The sequence below is a fragment of the Sabethes cyaneus genome, chromosome 1, assembly GCF_943734655.1.
Source record: "Sabethes cyaneus chromosome 1, idSabCyanKW18_F2, whole genome shotgun sequence".
In the NCBI taxonomy this organism is placed as follows: Eukaryota; Metazoa; Arthropoda; class Insecta; order Diptera; family Culicidae; genus Sabethes; species Sabethes cyaneus.
This window is the reverse complement of record NC_071353.1, coordinates 4,363,361-4,371,640: the sequence shown is the minus strand read 5'-3', so window position 1 is coordinate 4,371,640 and position 8,280 is coordinate 4,363,361.

Sequence of the window (8,280 nt, the reverse complement as noted above, 5' to 3'; positions counted from 1 at the left end):
GATGGGAGGGGAGAGCGGTAGGTAGTCTAAAAAATAAATATATGAACGAGAACGAACCAACAGGCCACCAGCCGAAAGAGTGAATGAGTGACTGCCCGGACCGTGTGCGAATGAAACCGCGCCGCGCGGTAGGAGCATGCAAGACGAGTGCAAACCGATCAGGGCGAGGGACAAAAAGGAAGACGGGAAGGTCAACGAACCTGTCTCAATTTTTATTTTGTTAGGTTAGGTTCGGGTTTCAGAGTGTGTGCTTTTATTTCTCTGCCGTTTCGCTGCCTTACTTGTGCGACTGCCATCGCGCAAAGCCAGCCGGGCTGAATGACGTGACGAGGGGTTTCTCCGACACATTGTCGTGAAGTCATTCGCCCCTAGCGACGCTGCGTGCACTTCGGATTAGGGGGTCTTGTTACAGTTTAATGGCTTGTTTGGGAAGCGGCCTACTGCAATGGCAACCGATAGCTTAGCTGGCAAGTAGGTTATTGGCAACGAAATAAAACGTCAATTTTGGTCCGCTGCTTTGAATCATTGCCAAGCATTTTACCATGCTTTCGATTTGCACCTTCCACGTTCGGAAGTCATTAATTATACCAGCGAGTGCCCTATTACCTCCCAACGAGCGGAGCCGAGCTCATTAAAAAGGCTGTCTCCGTTTGGAAAAATTTAATGAATAATTATCACAAGTCAAACTAAATGAATTTGAAAATTATTGCATCGCTTTTTTCGCCCTATTCGCATCAAGTGCTCTCACTATGCAAGCACACCGTGCGCCAACATACGTACTAAGTACATGTGTGCGTATTTATTCAAACATATACAGGAAGTGAAGCCCGCGATTTAATCCACCTGGTGGTGAAAGAAATCTTTGTTATATCATCTGATCATCACATCAATTTGAGATAAAAGTCGACACGTCTTCGGAACATAAATCAACTGTTTGTTAACGTTTTATTAATCGGTTTATATCACTTCTAGTGACAGTTACTTAATATTTAAAAAATTAGTGAACATCGCAAATTACAATACCTTTCATTTGGTATCAAAATCATGAGAATCGGTTCAGTCGTTTAAAAGTTGATTTTTTAAAGAACAGGAAAGGTTGGTTGGAGTCACCCTAACCTAGAAAGATGCACGGCCATCGCCAAATACAAAAAGATAGGTTTAAAATTTTCTGAAAAAAATACGTTCGCAAAATTTGAACAAAATTGGAGCAATTTTATATTTTGATACATGCATTTTTTGTGAAATTGCTGAGTAAGTACTAGTAAGTTACTGTTACAGGTTTTCGATAATAGAGAACTATGCATAATTTTCTGTAACACCATTTTATTTGATTAACATCAATAAAGTTTTCTTAATTTTTTTCAAATTTATCAATAGCAATTTGGTTTCTCCTTATCTGCGAAACGTTCGACTAATTGAGACCAAGTTAAAATACATTTTTAATCATAACTTTAGAACTGTTTTGCATAAAATTCAACGATAATAAAACCTTTCATTTTTCAAACTATTGAAATCGTTAGAGCGATTCCGGAGAAGAGTGATCGCACACTTTTTTTTGTGTGCTTTATATATCGCACCAGACCGTATTCGGGACAACAACCTAATCGACGCTCTCTGTCAGTCGGTTTACTCGGCTACTCCACTTGATGATCAAGTCATATTGGGCGACTTCAATCTGCCAGGTATCTCGTGGAAACCCTCCCACAGCGGATTTCTCTACCCTGATCCTGAAAACTCTTCTTCTTTTATCTTCTAGACAATTATTGTGCTGCAATGTTTTATCAAATTAATCATTTAGTTAAAGAAAACAACCGCTTCTTGGATCTCTGCTTCGTGAGCTCACATGACAAAGCCCCATTCACCTCAACGGTTCCACGTCCACTAGTTAAGCCGGGTCCACACCATCCTCCTCTGATTATATGCATTGAGGATAAACAGCTGCCTTGCGAGTTTGATGAACTTCCGGTTGCTGTCTCCTATGACTTTCGTAAAGCCGATCAGCATAGCATAAATGACCAGTATTCAGTATCGACTAGGGAGACATCCTTGATCCTGACGACATCGAAGCTGCTGCCCGAACCTTCACACATGTCTCGCTATACGTTATCGACTGACACGTTCCGATAAGAAGTTACCGCAACCTTTCTCACCCTTCTTGGCAAACAAATGAGCTACACAAGCTCAAGTCAAACAAAAGAGCAGCATTGAGAAGATTTACGAAGTATCGTAGGCTTTGCCCAAAACTCCATTATACGAGGATAAATCACTTGTACAGGCGAGTCAGTCGCCAATGCTTTTCAAGGTAACAATACAGCATTCAACGCAAACTGAAGTTTCACCCGAAGTCTTTCTGGAACTACGTAAATGAGCAACGCAGAGAATCCGGGCTTCCGACATCCGTGGAATACAACGGGGAAGTTGCTGCAGTTCCTCAGGATATATGCCGTTTCTTTTCCCGTCTTCACCAATGAGGTATTGAGCAGTAACCACGTTGCCCTTGCTGCAAACAACGTCCCAGTACATGGTCAAACGCTGGGTGCCATTGATGCTAATGTGGAGATGATTTCGAAGGTCACGTGAAATCTTATGTAATCCTTCAATCCCGGACCGGATGAAGTACCTTCTGTATTCCTGAAGAGACACATAGCCTGCTTACTGACACCGTTGCTCCGTCTATGCAGAATGTCTGTTTCTAAGTTAACCGTATGATGAGTAATAATGAATCCTTCTGGCATTCATGGAAACACAAGAAGTACTTCCAACCCTTACACCATTCTTGGCCGTCTTCTGCTGTAAGATTGGGATACAAAACTTCTTAAGCGTTGCTTTAATGACCCTCCCTTATCTTATCTTCCACTCTTTCCCCTTAACACCTGAGCACAACCTGTTGCATCCTATCTACTCTGTGTTTCATTACTTTCTGCTATCGTTCCCTCCGTTAATTGTAAGAAACTACTGTTACAAAAATTAATTCCTGAGAAGCCTTATAATCCAGAGCGTTGAATTCGGTAGATGCATTACCCACTCCATAATACGAAGACTGTTATCCTGTACGAAGGACCTCGCACACAACTCAATACATTAGCACACAGTGGGACGGATTCAAAAGAGGACGGACAGAGGTTATTTGTGACGAAACTATTGAGGATATCAATTCATTGTTTTTTGCGATGTTTCTTCGCTTTGTGAAAACTTTCTAACAGTATTGGAAAATTAGTGCTCAAGAGATAGAAAAATAACTTTTTAGTTTCAAGCTGAACATATTCAATTGGTAAGAAACATTTGTATATGGGTCATTCCACGTCAAGTGTCCGAGTCACCTGTAATCGACCTTCTCGGATTTTCAACAAACTCGGCCAGATTGTTCGTTTTGGGTCAAGAAGCAAAAATCCCAAGTCTGGTGCCGATTGGACTTTCCCTCGATTTTCGGGAATCTTTTATTAGAAAAAGCATCATTTTCGTCAAATTCGCTTATTTTCTTTTGCTTACATCTTCGTAAATATTCAATTTAGAAAAAAACTTTGCTCTACATTTTCATGGGAAATCGGCTGAGGAATCCGACAAAAATATTGCGTTTTTTGCGACAGTGCTGCCAAATACTTTTATTTTTGATCTGAAAACTAAATTTGTATTTTTCTCTCAATGAGTACAATTTGATCTCAAAAATTTCAACACCATCGTGTTCCTCAGACTTTTTTTACATAAGAATCACTCAAAACCACGAGGTGTTCCGTCCCGTTCTCGAGATATAGCGTTTTGAAACAAACAATTCCCAATTTTTCAAGTAAAATCATAAACAAAATTAAATTTCCTAGCAATAAGCAAATAACAAAAGAAGCAATTAATTTGGTTTAATCTAAAGCAACATCGCGCTGTTGTGGAAGCACATAAACATAATATAATATAACAAAAGTTTGTTTTTGAGCGTCTTAGCAGAATACGACAGTTGCGTGACTGAACTTCTCTTAAGGGAAAAAAGTTACGGAGCGAAACTTGTGGATGCTCTCTTAATATTGTTTTTTTTTTCACATAGCTCTTTTATTTCAACTCCGATAAACATGAGAAGTTTTTGAAACTTGTAGACATTACTAATTTGCATATTTTTGTAGAATATGTGGAAACTACAATTGCCGGTTTTCAAGTTGTTTAATTTTTTTCTTTTTCTAGTACAAAATTTAAGGGGGTGTTTCTTGAGTAGTAGCAGAATGTAGCAGCTGACTTATAATATTTTTACAACATCCACTCTTTATGTATAAGAATTTGTATTAATAACAGTAGGGTCTCATGGGCCATATGAGTGAATTGCATTCAAGTTTATCAGTTTTACAGCACAAAAGGACGTTTAAAGTCGTGCAAATCTCATTTTTCCAGAAATTAGCTTATCTTTTACCTAAACATGGCTTATATACACATCTATTTATATAAGAGGCTTATGTCTGTACCCAAAACCAGCTCTCTGACAGGGCATCATGAAAGGCTTATCGATAATTAAAAACAGGCCCCCGACAGGACATCAAGTTTTCGTAGCAATGAGTTCTATCCTCAGGTCACCTCACTGGTCGACTGCTGGAGTGCTCGATTGCTCAACAGGTTGACTAGACTGCTCGACTGGACGGGTCGATTAGACTGCTCGATTTGATTGCTCGACTGAACTGCTTAACTGAACTGCACGACTGAACTGTTCGATTTGACTGCTCGACTCAACTCCTTGACTGGACAGCATGATTCATCTGCTCAACTGTTCGATTCGACGCTCGAATCAACTGCTCGATTCAACTGCTTGATTCCACTGCTCGACTGGACTACTCGACTCAACTGCTCGACTCGACTGCTCGAATGAACTGCTTGACTCAATTACTCGATTGGACTATTTGAATCGGTTGCTCGACTCAACTGCTCAACCCGATTGCTCGATTCAACTGCTCGACTAGACTACTCGATTTGATTGCTCGATTCAACTGCTCGACTAGACTACTCGATTTGATTGCTCGATTCAACTGACAGCTTGATTCAACAGCTCGACTAGACTGCACGACTTAACTGCTCGACTGAACCGCTTGACCCGACTGCTCGACTTAACTGATTGATTCGACAGCTCGACTTAACTACTCGATTCAGCTGCTCGACTGGACTACTCGACTTAACTGCTCGATTAAACTACTCGACTCGACTTCCCGGTGTAACTGCCTAACTCGGCTGCTTTAACTGATTTAACTGCTCGACAAGACTACTCACTACTCGATTTGACTGCTCGACTTGACTGCTCGACTCGACTGCTTGACTTATGTTTGAATCGACAGCTCGACTTAACTGCTCGATTCAACTGTATGACTGGAATACTCGACTCAACTGCTCGACTGCTGCTTGACTCAGCTGCTCGAATAAACTGTTCGACTTAACCGCTTGACCCGACTGCTTGACTATATCATTCGATTCGACTGCTCGACTCGTCTGCTCAACTCGATTGCTTGTCGCAATATCATATGGTCGGTGTTGAATCAGACTGGACCAAGTCGCAAAATTCATAAACAGTCAGCGCAAAGAAAGTGGTCTTCCTACCAGTATGTTTTTGGGAAATGAAAGCTCTAGTACATCTGATGGCATCTGCACTTTGTTTGCGAAACACTTTTCGAGTGTGTTCAATGCGACTTCGGTTAGTTGGACACAAATAGAAAATGCCCTTCGCAACGTTCCTCGTGAGGTAATAAACTTGAGTGGTATTAGTTATTCCAACGAAGATGTACTTGAAGCTATGAGAAAGTTAAAACCCTCAACATCAAGTGGCCCAGACGGTATTCCAGCTATTATCCTGAAAAAATGTGCGACTGCGCTATGTGTCCCGCTAAGAATGATATTTGACCAATCGTTGTCGCAAGCAATATTCCCTGAGTTCTGGAAAAATCGGTTATGTTTCCTGTGTTCAAAAAAGGAGATAAACACGATATAGTTAACTATCGAGGAATTACCTCTCTCTCTCTGCTGGATCAAAATTATTTGATATACTGGTTGGAAATGTACTACTACGTGAGTTCAAGTCATATATCTTTATGGATCAGCATGGCTTCTACCCTGGCAGATCAACGACGACAAATTTACTGCAGTTCACATCGCATTGCATTAAAAGCATGGAAAATGGCGTGCAAGTGGACACTATTTACACTGATTTGAAAGCTGCGTTCGATCGTGTCGATCGCTCTATCTTATTAGCTAAAATTGAACACCTCGGAGATTCAATACATTTTACTGAGTGGCTGAAATTTCATCTCGTCGACCGCACGCTTTCTGTTAGATTAGGCCACATTGAGTCCGACAGTTTCACTACTGTGTCTGGTATTCCGCAGGGGAGTAACCGGGGACCGCTGCTGTTCTCTTTATTCTTCAATGATGTGTGCTTTATTATCCCGCCGGGCTGTAAACTCATTTACGCTGATGATCTGAAATTATTTCTTGTCATCCGAACTCTAACGGACTGCATTGAACTGCAACGATCCTTGAATGCTTTCTCTAACTGGTGCTTATGAAACTTATTGACTATTAGTGTATCAAAATGTTTCGTGATTTCTTTCACACGCGAGAAAAACCCAATATTGTTCAACTATACAGTATCCGGAGAAATGCTCGAAAGGGTCACAGTAATTAAAGACCTAGGTGTACTACTAGACTCACAACTCTCATTTAAACATCACTACTCTCACATCATAGCACGTGCTAATAGAAACCTTGGCTTTATTATGAGGATAGCCAGAGTGTTCACTGACCCGTTTTGCTTGCGATCATTGTATTTCTCACTTGTTCGTTCCATTCTGGAGACATCGGCCATAGTATGGAGTCCCTACACCGAAATTTGGAATAACCGGATTGAATCAGTACAGGCCAGGTGCCTACGCTTCGCTCTAAGGTTTCTACCGTGGCAAAACCCCAACCATTTGCCATCTTACGCTGACCGTTGTCGACTTCTGGGCATCAACACACTGGTAAAAAGGTGAAATATTTTTCAAGCTATTTTCGTGGGAAAACTATTAACTGGGGAAATAGATGCTCCAAACATACTTTCCGAAATCGATTTTGATGTTCCCTCCAGAAACCTAAGGTCACGTGATTTTCTGTGCCTTGCATTCCACCGCACTGATTATGGACAAAACGAACCTCTTAGGGCGATGTGTGACGTCTTCAATAACGCGTTCGAATTATTTGACTTTGATTTACCAAGTGTTACTTTTAAGAATAGACTAAGGCACATACTGTAAGACGCTAAGTTAAGAAAGTGTTAATGTTTTAAATTTGTGCCATATTAATATTATAATTGTATGTAGTGTGTATGCCTGATAACGATTTGTAATATTGTAATTTAAAAAAGTGTCACAGTATTAAAAGATAGTGGGCTTTTGAGGGTTTGGGGTTCACGAAGCAGTAAGTCGGTTGACCAATTGAGGGTTAAAATTTAATTTTTAGTAGAAGTCTTCGATTTCTGAATTCGGAACAGGCATTTATATTTTCCGGATCGTAAGACTCGGGCTCAACTAGTATATATGGTCGGTGTTAAGTCAGACCGAACCAAGTGACAAAACTCTGATTTCGAGAAAAACGCGTTCAAAGTTTGCTGCTGCTGTGTAGTTTAAGGCTATCAATCATTCGAAATCATTTCATATCTCTGACTTTTTGCAACATTTATGTAATCTGATTTAACACCGACCATATATAAAAACAAATTTTGGCACGAATGCGGCTGAGATTTGAGCATTCCAGAGCGTCGTACCTCAAGGCCAACTGGACTGGAAGTTGAAGGCTATGTGACTGTTAGTACAATGCATATACCTCGTATAAAAAGTACCGGGCGTACTGTGAATGGGTAGGCAAATAAATTAAATTATTTTTTTTTTCTCATTTTTCGTGCCTTAACCTATGAACTGAACTATACTTTTCCTTTCAATTGAAAAGTGAAACCGTTTTGTCACAAAAAAGTCATAATAGCAGGTACTATTTTTTTCTATTCGTATAAATACCCATTACAAGGCCAGCTTTGTGATAATTCTGATTTCATAATTCAATAGGAAACCAAAGCATTCAGTTTGCTGCGATTTGCATAAAAGAAATAAACCTACATTACAACTCACACCAAATATCCTGTGCCTACTTGAACACGAAACAAAAAAAAATGAATAAAACCATAAACGTCCGTGACGCGATCTGTTCACACCGAAATCCTGCCTGTCGTCACCATGAACGAAAGACGATGCTTTTAATGAGGTATTTGCATTCATCGCTTATCTGCTTCAAAGC